General features: G+C 44.8%; 1 protein-coding gene and 1 pseudogene across 1 annotated transcript in view; one reads left to right on the forward strand and one right to left on the reverse strand.

Moving 5' to 3' along the window:
- The window catches only part of LOC147032105 (homeobox protein Meis1-like), a 474,189-nt gene that overhangs the window by 448,326 nt on the left and 8,363 nt on the right, over positions 1-17,500 (reverse strand). The window lies entirely within an intron of this gene.
- Positions 7,122-8,038, forward strand: LOC147032109 (uncharacterized; annotated as a pseudogene).

Genomic DNA, 17,500 nt, shown 5'->3' on the forward strand with positions numbered 1-17,500 from the left:
CCAACTATTCATCAAAAGACACCGCAAAAATCCTGAACATCCATCAGTAGATGCTAGCAGATGGGTCCTCCGGTTAACTTTCCATCTGAAGGATGGCACGTTCGTTCGTGCACCTCTCCGCCTATAAAACATCGGCTTGACAGTTGAAGTCAGATCTGAAACTGAACTGACACTGGACGGCTCAAAAGTGAGTAAACTACCTCCAAGCTATCTAAACACCCCCTGAAGTTTTCACTCCAATTTATTGTTTGAAGTATCATTTTTTTTTCCCCTTCTCAAAAAGTGAAAGTTGAAGCACAATGCTGGTTCCTGTGTTGTTGTTTGTTTTACAACTCCCCTCCTGTACTCGTATAACTCACTCGTCGTGAACGTTAGACTCAGCACTACAAATGCGTTTGTTCACTTGTAGGTTGATATATCCCCTTGTACTAGTTTCCTACTTTTCACTTGCCCCTTGTATATAACACGAGGAATGGAAACTCGATGAAGATTTGAAATCTGGCTGAATTAAAGATTAGCACGCTTCAGTAGGAAGACAAAGGAGATCCAAAGTGGCAGAAAACGTACCAGCATACAGATGAAGACATTTGGCCATTTCTATGGAATGAATAAAAAGAAGTCAACAAGAAGCCAAACATGGAATATATAAAGTTAGGACTGTCCCTTGACATACATATATATATATATATATATATATATATATATATATATATATATATATATATATATATATATATATATATATATATATTATTTTTTTTTTTTTTTTTTTTGAGCAGTAAACTTTGTAAATAGTCTTAACAAACACATGTGTCTGTCTTGTGAGTTCCTGATTTTAAAAAATGTCCATTGGCCTTTTCATTGTGCAGAAGAGAGTTAGGTGTTTCGGAAGATGGGAGGAGAAGACGGTTGAAGCGTTCTAAACGTGTAACTTCACCGATGTGCCCTTTTAATTCCCCTCATTTAAACTTCAGATGGATTACCCTCCCACAGCCGTTACCTAGCTGTGATCAGCTTAAGGAAGATTAACACTTCCACTGCCTGGCCAAAAGAGGCTGCTCAACAGCTTAGTACAAAGTGTCGAACTCCTTTGATCTGTCAGCTACGACGGCATTGTTTGGATTTCAAATCCTTCCTTGTGAAGTTTCCTACATTTTATTAAAAATCCCACTAATCACGTTTAAAACGGAGGAAAGAAAGGTGTAGAGACAAAAAGTCCTCAAACTTTATTTGATTCAATGAACAATGCGGAGTTGTGCGACGGGTGAGTGCTTTACGCCGCGCCTGAAGCTTCAAACATGATCAAGGAAATAAAATAAAATCTGCTTATGTTCATGGCTCTTCGACGGGAGAATTTGTAATCCTAAAAGTACTGCTATTTCTACTGCTACTGCAACGACTACCACTACTACTACTACTGCTTTAAAGGCCACAATTAATCCCACGGGTCAGGAACAGGCTGGCAAGGTGTTCGACCGGACCAGGTTTAGAGTAGGTATTTGTAATTTGTTCCAAGGTGTTGCCGATAACTCGCCAACTCTTTGTGAACAACACCACAAGGCCACCTCCAGCGTATGGCTACTGACTTCCTCCATCCTCATGGCCAACAAGTGTGGTTCTCAACGGAATCCTCTCAATCTCCTTTCCCTGCCAAGGCTGGAATGCCCTAACAGTGTTTTGGGCCCAGTTATTTTCATAAACTATCTCTCTGACTTTGGCGAATCCCCTTTTCTATCTTCTAACGACTACACCCTCTGCCGTAACATCTCTCATCATTCAGATAGGCAGGCTGCAGCCTCTTCCCTCTCTTCAGACGTTGATAGAATCATGAGCTCCTCAAACACTAGGAATATGTTGTTAAATTCCGTCAAACCCACCATCTCACTCTGTCTCTGAAAAGACTGTCTGGTGAACCCTCCCATTTACTTCTTTAACAATCCTCTTGACAAAAGTTCAGTCGCTCAACTTTTTGGCCTCGCTATCAGCCATGATTTTTCTTGGGCAGACCACATGTTTAAGTTGGCCTCCAAAGCCAGTCTGGGCATTCTCCGTCATGCAAGATCCTTCCTGAGCACACCTGAACTCTTATGCACCCACAAGGCCTTCATCCACAGCTTGATGTAACATTACTCTCCCCTCTGTGCTGGCACACCTGCCACACTTTGCTCAGCTTGACACCATGGAATTGGAAACCAAGGCCTTCAACATCATTGGCATCTCGTGTGATGAAGCTGAGGCTATGGGCATATCACTTACACATCACAGACAGTTTTTCCTTACACTTCTATGATTGAGAGTTTGTGGCTATAACCGTGTTGTTCACACAGTGTCTCCGACCCACAGTGCCCACAATCTTCGCCAAATCACTTATTTCTCCGACTCTCCCTCTATTTTGTCCCTTGTCCCTGCTGCTTGTGTGTGTTCCCCCATGCAGGGTCAGGTCAGGGCAGGTATGGGAGCATGCGCCAGAGAAGTGCGATGCTGCTTCGACTTTCTGCCGGTACTCCAGGGGCCTCTGCCTAGCCACCCCCCAGGCAGATGGCTGGCCCATTCCCATCTCCTTGAGATGCTGATAAACCTGCAACAACCAGGAGGTGCTTGGTCGGCCCATTGGCCTCCTCCACTCATGAGGCTCCATCGCTGAGAGAATCTAGTGAGCAGGATAAGCGTCAAGAAAACGAGCTACATGTCCAAACAGCCACAGCTGACGCCCATGGACTATGCAGGTAACAAATCTCATTTGAGTCTCTCTAAGCAACTACTCATTGGATATAATGTCCGACCAGCTATTGCCAAGGATTCTCCGAAGAGACCTGGTACCAAAGGAATTAAGTTTCCATCTCAGATCCTTGGTCAGAGTCCAAGTCTCACACCCAGACAGCAAGATTGGGAGCACCAAAGACCTGAAGACTCGGACCTTCATCCTCCCACACAGGTACCGGCAGTGTCACACCCCATGATACAGTGAATCCATGACTCTCCAGGCCCGACCCAGACATCTGTCGACCTCTGGCTCACAGCCAACAGAGACATGAATATCACTGCCAAGGTAAGAGAATCTCTCCATGACCTCAACATCCTCACGAAAAACAGGTACAGACAGGATAGCAGCATCCAAGATGTCATTGAAAGCCTGGATCTTAGTTTTGACCCAAGAAACCCGTAATCGCAGCGGCTCCGACTCCTCATTCAGCACCTCGAGGGCCCCCAAAAGCACCCCCAAAAGGATATCTAAAGTCTCCCAAAGATGAGTGCATCATCTGCGAAATCAAGGTCCGAGATCTTGACATTCGCAAACGATGCACCACAGCTTGATCTTTCTGACATCCTCCCTAAAATCCAGTCCATACAAGTGCTGAAAAGTGTGGGGGCCAGTACACACCCCAGACGAACTCCAGTAACAACTGGAAAAAAGTCAGATATGGTACCACCACACTTCACAGCACTCTCAGTACCAGAGTAGAGTTCAGACATCAGATCGATCAGTTTTGGTGGCACCCCACGAAGACCAAGAATCCTCCAGAGGACATCCCGATTCACTGAATCGAACACTTTACAGAGATCAACATAGGCTGCAAGCAGCCCCTGCTGAAACTCTCGTCTGTGTTCGGTGAAGACACGAAGAGCAAAGATACGGTCAATCATTGACCTCTTTGGTGTAAAGCCTGACTGCTCTGGACGCTGGTGCTCAAGCAGATGATGGCGAACCCCATCAAGAATTATCCGAGCAAAGACCTTGCCCGGCACTGAGAGCTGCGTCACCCTTCGGTAGGTGTTGCAGTCGTGGCGATCACCCTTCCCTTTCCAGAGAGGGACAACAAGGCCCCTCTTCCAGTCAGTTGGGATGATGCCTGTGTTCCAGGCAGAGCACAAAACTGCATGCAACGACACGAGTGCAGCATTTCCACCAGCCTTGAGAAGTTCAGCATGGATGCCACAGATCCCTGGAGCTTTACCCCGTTTCAACCGGTTCACCGCAGCCTGTGTTTCCACAAGCGAAGGTGGACCACAGTTGATTGGAGGGTCAGCAATAGAGATAGCAACACCCTGACGTCCAACTCAACAGCTCGTGGATCAGCGTGGTACAGCCGCCACACCGCCAGCGTTGGAATACCCAGTCTAGCGATGAGCCTGTGGGTGCTGAAACCATGAACAGGCCACCCTAAGTCCATGACTTCTTGCAAAGTCAAGGAATTTAGTGCTATTCTGGTTCATAGTTCCTGACCCATCGGGACCAACACATGTCTCATAACCATCCATATCAGTTCCAGTCGATGCATTGAAATCCCCCAAGACTAGAAGTGTATCTCGTCTTGGGCACTGATCAACCACAGACTCGAGTGTGGCGTAGAATGCATCCTTCACGGTGAGGTCACTCGCCTCAGTTGGAACATAGAGAGAGACCAAGGAAATGACACCCAAGGAGTGACGTATCCTTAGTCTCATAATACGCTCGTTGACCGGTGTTACCTCAATTATCATTGGGGTCAGCTTATTGGACACAGCTACAGCAACTCCTTGGGTATGGTAACCATCAGATTGACCAGACCAATAGTAGGTCTAACCACCCACCATTATCTCGCCGTAATCCGGTCTCTGAACCTCAGAGAGTGCTGCAATACTGATGTCCAAACGCTTGAGCTCAGATTATAACAGAGACAGGTGATCATCCTCTCTTAGGGATAGGACATTCCAGGCAGCCACCCGAAGGGAACGCCTCAGGTTAATCCAAGGAGACCGCCCTCTGGTGGACGACACCTCATCTGGTACCAGCCTTGTTGTGAATCGTTTCCATAATGATCAGCCAAAACGTTGGAAGAAGTCTCCTTGTCAGAAGCTAGTGCAGTGTCAAATCTCTCAAGTCTCAAGTCTCAAGTCTCAAACCCACAACAAATGTTTCCGGTGCAACAGAAAGCACCCTCCATGGACGTGTTGGTTCAAAGAGGCAACCTGCCATCACTCGCAAATTGGGAAAAGAGAAAGCTGCTGACAAGAAGATTCATCAGTTTATCGGTTTTTAAGGAAAATGAGCTTGACCAGTGGAGCTCTGTTTCCGATAATTCAGAATTGTACGACCTGTTTCATATTGATTCTCACCATAAGCAGGAACATTTTCTTGCCACTTTTGTTGTCAACAATTGACGATTGCAAATGGAGGTCGACATTGGTGTCTTTCACAATCATAATCATAATGAGGTCGACATTCATAATCATGAGGTCATGAGGTCTTTCATAATCACAATAATAAGGAGGTCATAATCATGAATTTCACCTACCCCTGACCGTCATTCCTGGAAAGAGGCCTTCTTTATTACGCAGAGACTGGTTGAGCATAATTCAGCTGAAGTGGAAAAGCATTCATCAACTCCAGGCAACCAACATTTCTCCTTTGACGGCGAACACACTCAAAAATGTGCTAGATACGTATCCGGATGTCTTCAAGGATGAGCTTGGAATTTTGAAAGGACATACGGCTAAGCTCAGTGTTGACCGGGATGCCAATCCTATATTTTGCAGAGCTCGCCCAGTCCCTTTCACCCTACGGGAGCAGATTGACAAGAAACTGGATCATCTTGAAAGTCTGAGGATCATGGGGCCAATGCAGTATGCCGACTGGGCGGCCACCCATTGTTTCAGTCATAAAATCAGGCCAGTCCATCCGCAGATGTGGAGATTATAAAGTGACCATAAACAAGTGTTCTTCATTGGATAAATATCTAATCCTGATGAAGGAAGCTCACTAGAGGCAAGAATTATCCGAAACTCGATCTCAAATCCACCTATCTACAGCTCCACTTGGACGAGAATTCAAAACAGTATCTTGCCATCAGCACGCATCGTGCGTTGTACAGGTACCATCGACTCCGTTTCAGAATGAAATCTGAGCCTGGCGATGCATCAACGTGTCATGGACAATTTGTTCACTGCTGACCGCAATGTCGTTGGTTACCAGGATGATATTCTGGTTACTGGTCTTATGGATGCTGAACATCTACAAAACCCGGATCTAGTTCTGAAGAAGATTTCGGACATGACCTATGCCTGCATCGAGACACGTGCAAATTTATGGTGCCATCTGTCACTTAACTGGATCATACGATTGATGCCGAGGGTCTACACCGGACAGATGAGAAAATCTGAGCTATCAAGGATGCTCCTGCTCCACAAGGCCTGACCGAATTGAAGTCATACCTCGGCTTGGTTTAGTTCTCTGTCCATTACATCCTGAATGTGACCAATGTTTTGGACCCTCTTTCTCATCTTTTGAAGAAAGGAGCCTCCTGGGGACCACTGAACAATCAGCCTTCCAGACCTCCAAGGATCTGCTCAAATTGTCCAAAGTTCTCATTCATTTCGATCCAGAGAAGGATCTTATGCTGACATGTGATGCCTGTCGGTATGGTGTGGGTAGTTTGTTGTCTCACGTGATGCCCGACGGTAACGAAAGACATGTTGCATTTGCTTCCAGAATGTTGTCTCCAGTGGAGAAGAACTATTCCTAACTTGACAAGGAAGGATTAGGAATCTTTTTTGGAGTCAACAAATTATATCAGTGCCTTCTCAGACATTATTTCACAATTTGCACTGATCACAAGCCGCTGATCAGTCTGTTTGGTCCTACGAAGGTGATGCCTGACACTCTACCAATCAGATCATCCATTGGTCCCTGCTTCTCGCTGCTTATAACGACGCTACATGTTATAAAACTGATTCATCTCTCTCAAATGCAGATTCCATGAGTCGGTTACTTACCCCTTCCAGAATTGGTTGACGATTCACCTATGCCAGGATTCATTATCGCACTGTTGGATCATTTGGAAGATTGTCCTGTCGACGCTGGCCAGATCCGCACACATACTCGACGAGACTCCATTCTGTCCAGAGCTGTCCAGGCTGTGCAGCATGGATGGAATTTGCTACCTGAGAGTGACCCAGCTTTAACAACTTTTTAATGCATGTAAAAACGGACTCAGCATGGAAAATGGTTGCCCACTTTCAGGCTGTCGTGTCATGATCCCAGAAAATCTACGTTCCAGGGTCATGGATGAAATCCACGATTGTCACCCTGGGATTGTGAAGATGAAGTCACTCCATAAAAACTGTGTGGTGGCTAAATCTTGATGCTGACGTTGAATATTAAGTTCGACATTGTTACCCGTCAGTGCATGCGGAATCCACCGGCAAAAGCCCCACTGCATCCCAGGGAATGGCCCAGTGAAACGTGGCATTGCATTCATCTCTATTATGCAGAGCCTATTAATAGCAGCATAATTTTGATCATCACGGATGCGCACACCAGATGGATTGATGCCTACGTGATGCATGATCATATGTCGGCCATCATCATCGAAAAACTCAGACACTGTTTCACCACTCATGGTTTGCCCAGGATGATCGTGAGTGGTCCTGGGACATGCTTTTCCAGGTCCAAGTTCACACATCAGAACAATATCAAACATAGGTTTGTCAGCCCACATCACCAGGCTTCAAATAGCTTGGCCGGATGTTCGGTGGGAATCATCAAATTCAGATTGCAAAAACTTCCAGAGGGAAACCAAGACATAAAGCTGTCTCGTCTCCTCTTCAAATACCGCATCACACCACAATCAACAATCAGTGCAGCTCCGTCTGACTTGTTGATGAAACGACACCCGATATTGATGCTTGACAATCTCAAACCGGATGTGTCATCAAATGTCTATCAGAGCCAGCTTAATTAAAAGTTGGTACATGATAAGTTGGCCAACTGTCGCTGTATCAATATTGGAGATCCAGTGTTTGCCCACAACTTGAGTGTGGTATGACATGGTTACCCAGGGACATCGTCGAGAAGCCAGATCCACTGTCCTACATGATTTGCCTGCATGACAGCCACAAAAGTCGTTGACATCAGGACCACGTGACCTTCCAAGCCTGCAGCATTAACTGCCTTTTCTGGGTTTGCGTTCCAACCCGACTCTACACCGTCATCCTGGAATTTTGTCGGCACCAGGTCAATACCCAGGCTGACTGGATGGCCGAGAGCAGCAGCTCTTAACGGAGTGGGGGGGGGGGTTGTCCCTGGGGGTAAAATAAATCCCATGGCTGGGGGTAAATATACCAATTCAAAAAGAATACAATTTTTAACCCAGAACTTGGACTGTCATCTGAGATCACGAAAGATGTCACTGCACATTTGAAAGCTTTGAAAGATCACTTTACTGGCTACTTTTCAATGCATATGGTTCCTACAGAAAGTTGGATACACTCAAAAATACTACTTGCATTTTTGAGAATACCACCCCGGAAAAAAATCTCACACTGAGTAACCATTGGATAAGACCGTTCACCACTGATCTGACTGAGATGGATGATGACAACCCAGCAAAAGAGGAGCTGATTGATCTTCAAAACTCTACTGGTCCTAGAAACTAATTTGAAAAGAGTGGGAGTGAAGTTTTTGAAGGAACTGACATTCATTCCCACTTCTCACTCAGCGTGCCTTCCAAGTGGTCGTTCCTTTCATCACCACGTACCTCTGTGATACCGCATTCTCAGCCCTGGTAGTGATTAAGATGAAGGTAAGGAACTGCCTGAAAGCAGATGAAGACATGCGAGTTGCATTGTTAACAACTCCCTGAACAGATAGACTGATGAAGGCGAGTCAGCAAGCCAACCAAATACAACATATGTTCCATTGGTACTCCCGTTTTGCTGTTTTAATTGTGCGTAATATTGATGGACATGAATGTCATGTGTTCTTTTCTCTTTGATCACAGTTTATTATTTTACAGTATTATGTATGCCGTACCTGCCATATGCAAGAACGGAACAGAACCACTGTATATAGCAGCCCTGATAGTCCACCTCCTCCCAACATGATTAATAGTAAATATCATCAACTTAAACTTACCCTGCACATTCACAAGCCACAGATATGGTTCTTCCCATCAGAGTTCAAAAGCACCCAATCCAGATACACAAGCTTTATGTATTTTTATGTTGCAAAGATGTCCTTTGCTGAAGAGTCAGTTCCTATTACTTTGCAATGATGCACAACATCGTATTTCCAATTATAGATGTCCGTTAAATAAATCATTAAGCCTGCCATGTTCACAGGTATATGTCCGTACATTCGGGCCTTGCAACAGCCCACCTGGCAGTGGGTTTGCATGATGAGCAGCTGCCCGTTCGGCAAGCTGAGGAAGTTCTCCAACTCTTTTGCTGTGCAGAGGCATCGCCCTTCCTCTCAGATACTTTTACAAGTAGTTTTGGCTTATTTTAGAAACTTTGTGAGCAACTTTAGGTAACAATCGTTATCTCGCACATACGATACACTTCATGTTGCCCCGAACATCACTGTTTCCTGGGGGTTTCTGCACATGCGCACTGAGCATTACGTGGCGGCTTACATTATTTCAAAAGTCGCATATTGCCATCGTTTCTCCACCTGCAATACCCCCTCCTACTATAATTTTGTATAGTAGGATTGGAATTAGGGAGGATAGGATGGCATTGTGTGAATGCATGTGTCGTCCATTGGATGGAACTTTAACCTGGGGATCAGTCTGCCAGCACTGCTCATTGGTACACATTAAAGATCCCACATGAGTGTTTTTTTTGCAGAGTAGGCCATTGTTTGCTGACATCCTGGACAAATTACAAATTCCTGCCAGAACCTGCCATGGAGGCTCCACAAAATCCAATCTCAAGTCAGGGCTCTGAGATTTTCTTCCCTCTATAGACCAGTGCTCGAAAACATAGCTGGGATGCGATATGATGAAGAATATAGGCACCATGTCCCTGGCTTCTGATTGCATCAATTGTGGAAGAATGGCTGTAGAGAACCTATAGATAATGGCAGTATTTTAGAACTTGGTCAGGGTGAAGACAACTACTCTTGTAGAAAGTTACCCTGGGATCATTAATGTCCCCCATAATATGCCAGAAAATGGGATAGCTGGCTTTACATCCGATGTGAAGCAGAGAATTGATGTAATGTCCATCTGAAAATCACCAGGACGATCACCAGGACACCAGTCCAGGTATGAAATCCAAATTTGTTTATTTATCATAATTAGAGTATGTCCGTCTGATGAAGATTAAATTACTAATTACTGTATATGTGTGAAAGGAATCACTGAAATGCACCCCCACTCAGTCGAATTTCCTCGTTTTGCACAAAAGTGAAGTTTTAATATGAGGTTTTGATTTCCATTTTACTGGAGTAACTTGTGGCCTACAAGGTAGTACCGTGTCCAGTATTCTTCCAGGTAATACGAACTACATAGTCCTATCTCGCTCTGAGCCACTCTCAGACTCATAATTCTACCAGCATGTACAGTGATCCAGCTACAGACAAGTCTTCGGTACATAATTTTTTTTTTTTTAAAAAGAGAGATCATAATTAGGTGTAACCTATGGCCAGTGATCCATAATTCAGTTTATCTGATGTCCTGACTGATTTAATAAACACAACTTCGCACATTATTTCGTAACAACTTATCATACTTAGTAAGCCTGGTGTTGGCTTAGTGGTTAGGGTGGTGGCTTGGGATCCCAGGGTCCTGAGTTCAAGCCCTGTTGGCTGCTGAATTGACACCAGGGGGTTGACTCAGTCTGTCATCCTTCCAAGGTCGGCGAAATGAGTACCAGTGTACTGGTCCCGGTGTATGCCCCGGTTAGAATAGGTGTACCATATCCCTGTGTCTCGTAAGAGGCGACCAGGGTTGGCGTCAGGAAGGGCATCCGGCCATAAAACATTGCCTCAAGAAAAAGCCAACCCCTGCACAGCAGGGAAAATGGCTGTAAAACGGTCATTTTTTATCATACTTAGTGCATAAGAATTGTGTCGCTCCATAACGCACAGCAATGGAGAATTCAATGGAGATGGATAGATATAAAGCAAGACCATTTGATCTCTCCAGGCCAATGCTAGTGCAAAAAGAAAAGCACCGAAGCTTCCATTTGGAATGGTTATTCTCATCGAAACAAGCCTTAACCATCTTTTATCAAAGTTCTTTTCTCCATTGTGAGCAAAAAAAAAATTCAACAATTATTGCTGGGTCACAGTGCAAGGAAACTCCAGGCCATATTACAAATACTACCTGCAGGGTAGACACCATAACAGTGTACATGTGTGCTTTGGTTTTCTTACCATTTTCACTCTGGTAAGCTGAACCCACCTCTGAAGGATTTTCACATTACGATGCTCCATACTGGGAAACTAGTGATATGTTTATGCTTCATTTTCAAATAGGTAACAGGCTATGAATCTGACAGTTATGACGACTTTAGAAGCCATTTAGTTTCTGTATATATGGAAAATTGGTGGAACTTTCACTTCCTTTCCTCACCTGCTCCACTTGCTGGTTGTTCCATGTAGATACGAGAAACTTGGACACAGGAGCAAGTCATTTGGCCCATCATGCCTGTTCTTTATTAAGGCTTTACATAAGAGGAAATCATCAACTTTGACATCCTCTTTCCCTCTTCTTTCCTGACTCCAATGACCTCATCCTTCCCCTTTTTCTCTCTTCCACCTCCTTTTCAACTCTCATATCCTCCCTTTTCTCCCCTATCCTATGATGAGATGAGATGTACCATACACTTAACGGAGCATTGATGTTGCCCGAGTAGTTTCTTCGCAAGAGTTATATTGGGTGGTTTGCCATTGCCTTCGCAGCAGTAGCTATGGCAGGAATTTGGATTTTGGCCATGGTGCTGGACACGGTGGGATCTTTAATGCCTACTCTTCACTCGCCATCGATAGGTCGCCTCCTCTTCGTGAAAGACACCGTGAGATTTTTAATGTCCACCAACTAATGCTGGCAGATGGGACGCCCAGTCTAACCTCGATTTGAAGGATAGCACACACATTAATGCCTTGCCCTGCCGACAAAAAAAACAGGATGACAGTTTACAGCAAGGCCAAGATTCGAACATAGGCGAGACAGCTCAGAGCCAAATGTGCATACCTCTAGGCTGTCCTGGCAGCCTATTACACTGTCGTATATAATAAACAATTAATCCCATATCTAATTATCGGCATACAAGTGTTGATATCACTCTGCGACAATACACCACCAAACAGTCACTCATAAAGAATTTGTGAGATGAATATATAATAAGTAATTGCAACATCAACAAGAAAAGAGATTGAGAAGATGTATCAACTTAGTTCCCAATCACCTTGTTTTATTTGGATTACAATATTCCAGCAATAAGTATACTGGCTAATTTGCGACATTCAAAATGATGTAATCCACCCCAGAATGCTCATGTGCATGTGCAGAAACCCCTGGCACTGGGGTTCATTGGGTCAGCTAAACTTATATCGTGCATGCCAGATAAAGATTGTTACCTAAAATGCCTCACAAAGACTCTAAAAGAAGCCAAAAATACTTGGAAACGTACCTGCGAGAAATGGATATGCCGAAGCACAACAAAAGAGTTGGAGAACTTTCTGAACTCACTCAGAAAGCTTACAGGTTGCAGCTCCCCATACTGCAAACGTCCAAGGATATGGATTAGTATAAGGCCCAGAGGTTCATAGATGGGTGCATTCTAGCAATTCTTTTGACATTACTGCCAGTTAGTGGACTTTGAACCTTGCAAGATTATTTCCTGTGAACATGGTTGGCTTGGTAATTTACGTAATGGATGTCTGATTGGAAAGACAATGCCATCATTACCAACATTGAGGCAGACTTCACAGAGGGCGACACCGTATCTGGTTTGGTTGCTTCTTAACACTTCTCGGAAGGTCATATCTGGGACTTATCAATGCACAGGATAAGTTTAAAATATTTACTAACTCGCAAATACCAACCGTCGCTTCACTGACAGGAACACTGAGATGGGGGAAAAAACAGAGGGGAGATAGAGAGGGGTGGGGTAGGGAGTGAGGAGATAGAGGAGGGAGAGAGAGGAGGGAGGGGGAGAGAGGAAGGAAGGAAGGGGAGAGAGGAGGGAGGGAGAGTGAGTGGGGAGGATAGAGTGAAGAGGGAGAGTGGGGAAGGGGAGAGTGAGGAATGGGGAGAGTGAGGAATGGGGAGAGTGAGGAGGGAGGGAGAGGGTAGAGGGAAGGCAGCGAGACGTGAGAGGAAGGGAAGGCAGATGTGTGATGGAGCAACAATTAGGATTCATACTGTCTCATCAAAATGATTCTGCATAGAATAACAGAGAAGATGGAAACAAAATAATGTCTGAAATCCATTTTCTACCAGTCACACTATAAAGACCACCCGGAGACAAACACCGTCCGGTGCGTCCTGAGTCAAGCTGTCCAGAGACAGACACCGCTCAGACACATCTGGAGACAAACTCCCATCCGGAGATAACCACCACCCAGACATATATGGAGATATGTGTCTGGAGACAAACTCCCATCCAGACAGAGACACCACCTGGATACGTTCGGAGACAAACACCACCCAGACGCGTACGGAGCCACGCTGTCTGGAGGCAAACACCGCCCGGACACTTTCGGCCCCGTCAGAACATAGACACTGCCCGGACACGTCCGGAGACAAACTCCCATCAGGACATAAACACCGCCCAGACACGTCTGAAGACAAACTCTCGTCCAGACAGAAACACCGCCTGGACATGTTCGGAGACAAACACCTCCTGGACACGTCTGGAGCCAAGCTGTCCAGCAGTAAACACTACTCAGACATGTCCGGAGACAAACTCCTGTCTGGACATAAACACCACCTGGACAGAAACTTTCATCCAGAAATCGAGACAAATTTCCATCCGGATACGTCTGGAGACAAACCCCTCCCGGACATAACCACCAGCCTGACACATATGGAGATAACCACCGTCCAGATATGTCAAGAGACAGAGACAGAGACAGAGAGAGAGAGAGAGATAGAGAGAGAGAGTGAGAGAGAGAGAGAAAGAGAGAGAGAGAGAGAGAGAGAGAGAGAGAGAGAGAGAGAGAGAGAGAGAGAGAGAGAGAGAGAGAGAGAGGTGTGGAAGGAGGGTGCTGTACTGTATTGGGTTGGGATAGAGCAAGGATGGGACAAAGAGACAGAGAGGTCGGGGAGTTATCAGAGATAATATGTTATGCTTTGTGAACAACACACACACAAACACACACACACACACACACACACACACACACACACACACACACACACACACACACACACACACGCTTGGCTGACATCGGCAATTTTTTGGGGAATCGGCAGGTTGGAGTCGGTGTGATTACCGATTACAGTATGTCCTGTATACAACACAGAAACCTTGAGTAGCTTTCACCAAAAAACAATGTTACATTTACAAAGACGCTTCAGGTAGATGTTCACAAAGATTATCTTCATATTACTAAAACTCTCATCTTGAATGTATGTTTGTATGTTCCCGAAATACAGCCAAAACGGTACACGATAGCGCAAAAATTTTCGGCCCACATTACTCACCATTCGCTTGCAGTGTGTAGTCTCAAGTTTCGTTCAAATCGGGCAACGAGAAAAATTATTAAAAAATCAATTCCCCATTCAGTCAAATACTCTTAGGGAGAATTTGATCAATGCAAACAACCTCAGCGGTATAGTTCGCTGGAGCTATCTTTTTTCTTTTTTTTTTAAATGATTTTTTTTTTATCAACCGCTGTCACAACGGGAACCCAATGGGTTCACAGGTCGTCTAGTTCTTTATAAACAGGTGTGTGTGACGGGTGGAAAAAAAATTGGCTCCGTAATTTAGCAAACACTGAACACGGCAAACGGCTCAGAAATCGCTCATTATCAAATATATTTTACTTTGAAACTCACGAAGAGAAACATATAACCTTTGTAAAGCAAATCCAACAACCAAATGCTTTAGAAACAGTCACGAGGACAAAGGAAAACCTGAATGAACCTCCATAAGATACGGGATGAAACTTTGCCACCACGGCACCCGTAACAGGCATGGCATGTCCACACACCCACGAAGAGTCGGTACAGATCCAAATATACCCATACGTACCATGTCCGTGTGTACTGTAAATGTACCTCCACCTTGTTGTAACCGTCGCCTGTACATCCCGATCAGGACACGAACTGCACTGTACAGCTCGGTAAATGGCTTAAGCATGAGGCTGGATGATGAGGCTCAAGCAAATGGATGAGGCCGAGTCTGTGGGCCACTCACTCTCTCACCACAGGCAAGTCGGTGGTCTTCTTGTCTTCTACAGTCTCCTCTCCGGTCTCGCCCCCCCCCCTTTTGCTCTGTCTGCGATGTGTCCCCCCCCCCCATATTTCCACAGAGCGTTCAAGGTCCGCTAGCAGCCTCCTTCTGGTAAAACTATTAAAATCATGAATCACTGCTCACTTTCACTCTTTCATTCCTCTTTTTCCCCACCTTTGGAATAAACTCCCTCACTCTGTTCAATCCCATTCTTCCCTCCAGGCCTTCAAAACAGCTGTTCACCACCACCTCTTATCATTCCCCATCCAAACCCACGATCTTTTCTACCCCCGATAATCCACCCAAGCCCACCTCCTTCAAATTCCGTGCTTTCCTTCCTGAAAGTGCCCGTAATGTCCATTTTGTATACCCCGTGTTCCCCGCCCCCATCCCTCTCCCTTCTACAGATCTGATGTCTCTGTTCCCCACTGTTTTGTCCTTCACTCTCCCACCCCTCTTGTCTGCTGCCCCCCTTGTTGTGCATTGTGTGTTAGCTCTCATACGAGCCTCGACAATGTGCACAAAAAGGCCGTTAATTAGCTTCACAAGGGCTGTTTTAATTAATCCAAACACCCCATTTTCACTCTTGCACATAGTTTGAGTTTTCTTAGTATGCATGCAAAGTTTCAGGCTGCTAGGTTTTACAGTTTTGGAGTTATGGAGGAGACACACTGATGTACACACACACACACACACACACACACACACACACACACACACACACACACACACACACACACACACACTGCCTGTTATTAGAATAGATTAATAATGTTTCGGAGGAGGGGGTGGGGGCGTGGGAGCTGTATGGGCTGGGATAGCTGTTTTTTAAAAAAACAACTAGCCAAACCCGCACTCCGCGTGAAGTTTCTAAAGTGAGGGTTCGTTATGACGTCAATATATCCAGTGTTCACAATGTGATTTATCGAATTTCTTTATATACAATGTTTCTTGTTACATTTTTTGTGTCAAATGCACCTTCTGAGGTGGTCAGCACGTTGAGAAGAGGGTTTTACATTGCAGACGCTGTTTTCTCGGAGTGGCATTACACCTCTCAGCGGTAACGTCACACGTCGTCGCCATGCAAACAAATGTAAAAATTAGAAAATCGCCAAAAATTCCCAAACCTGTCCATCTGGCGCGATCTCACATAGCCCATGCTGTTCATTAGATCACAGAGCACCCGCATGCCGAAAGTGGCGACAATCCGTCAGGCAGTTTCGTAGGAGATATGTCCACAAAATATGGCTTAGCGTATTAATATAATAATGTTTGGTTCCGCTGCCACAACAGAAATTAGAGATTTTTGCATCTGCTAAAAGGAGAAGTGTCTATCAGTGTGTGTGTGTGTGTGTGTGTGTGTGTGTGTGTGTGTGTGTGTGTGTGTGTGTGTGTGTGTGTGTGTGTGTGTGTGTGTGTGTGTGTGTGCGTGCGTGTCAGTGTGTGTGTGTCTCCACCATAACTCCAAAACCATGAAACCTGGCTGCCTGAAACTTTGCATGCATACTTCGGGAACTCCAACTAAGTGCAAGAGTGAAATTTGGGTGTTTGGGTTAATTAGAACACCCCTTTTGAAAATAATTAACGGCCTTATTTAATTACATCCTTTACCAGGCACATCCTCGACCACCTCACTCTTTGTGGTCTCAAAGCATCTCCTGGCTAACCTCGCTGGAGTCTGAAGCTAACATATTTTTTGGTCTACTCAACCATGCCTTGACTTGAAACAGGCTGCAGCAATTCTGAACAACACAGTTTTTTTTCTTCACTTTACTCACTCATATTAAAGAATGCCTGTTAGTCATAGCTACGAATCCCTGTGTACATCATGTTTGGAAGTCCTATATTTTTCAAATTAGGGGCTTGGAGCAATTTCATGCATAAAATGATGAGATTTTCCACGATCTACTCTTAGAGTAATTAAAGTGTATCATCGAAATATTATTTCGGTTTTTTGGATTTTTTGTGGATTTTCGGTTTATCATCCGGACTAAACAACTGTCGAAATCTGGAGCGAAATCTGATAATAATTTAAAGAAATAACGAGTCTCATAACGAAGCCAATATATCTATTAACTTTAAGCATGCAAGGCTATGTGAAACATACACAAGAAAATGTGAAATTTCCAAAGCATTGAACTTATCTTTTCTCCTGTTTGGAGAATTATATGGAGTAAACAAAGATTAAAGAATGTGCCAAAATTAACCAGCTTCATTGAGCTACACGATTTATTGCATTCACTGCTCGATCTCGCACCCTGTCCGCAAGAGGGACTGTTTATCCAAAGTGTCTGCCAGGTCTGTATCTATATTTTGGGGGGTTCCACGAGGTGTT

This window comes from Eptatretus burgeri, chromosome 2 (genome assembly GCF_056783735.1).
Source record: "Eptatretus burgeri isolate ZD-2024b chromosome 2, Ebu_testis_v1, whole genome shotgun sequence".
NCBI classification, from domain to species: domain Eukaryota; kingdom Metazoa; phylum Chordata; class Myxini; order Myxiniformes; family Myxinidae; genus Eptatretus; species Eptatretus burgeri.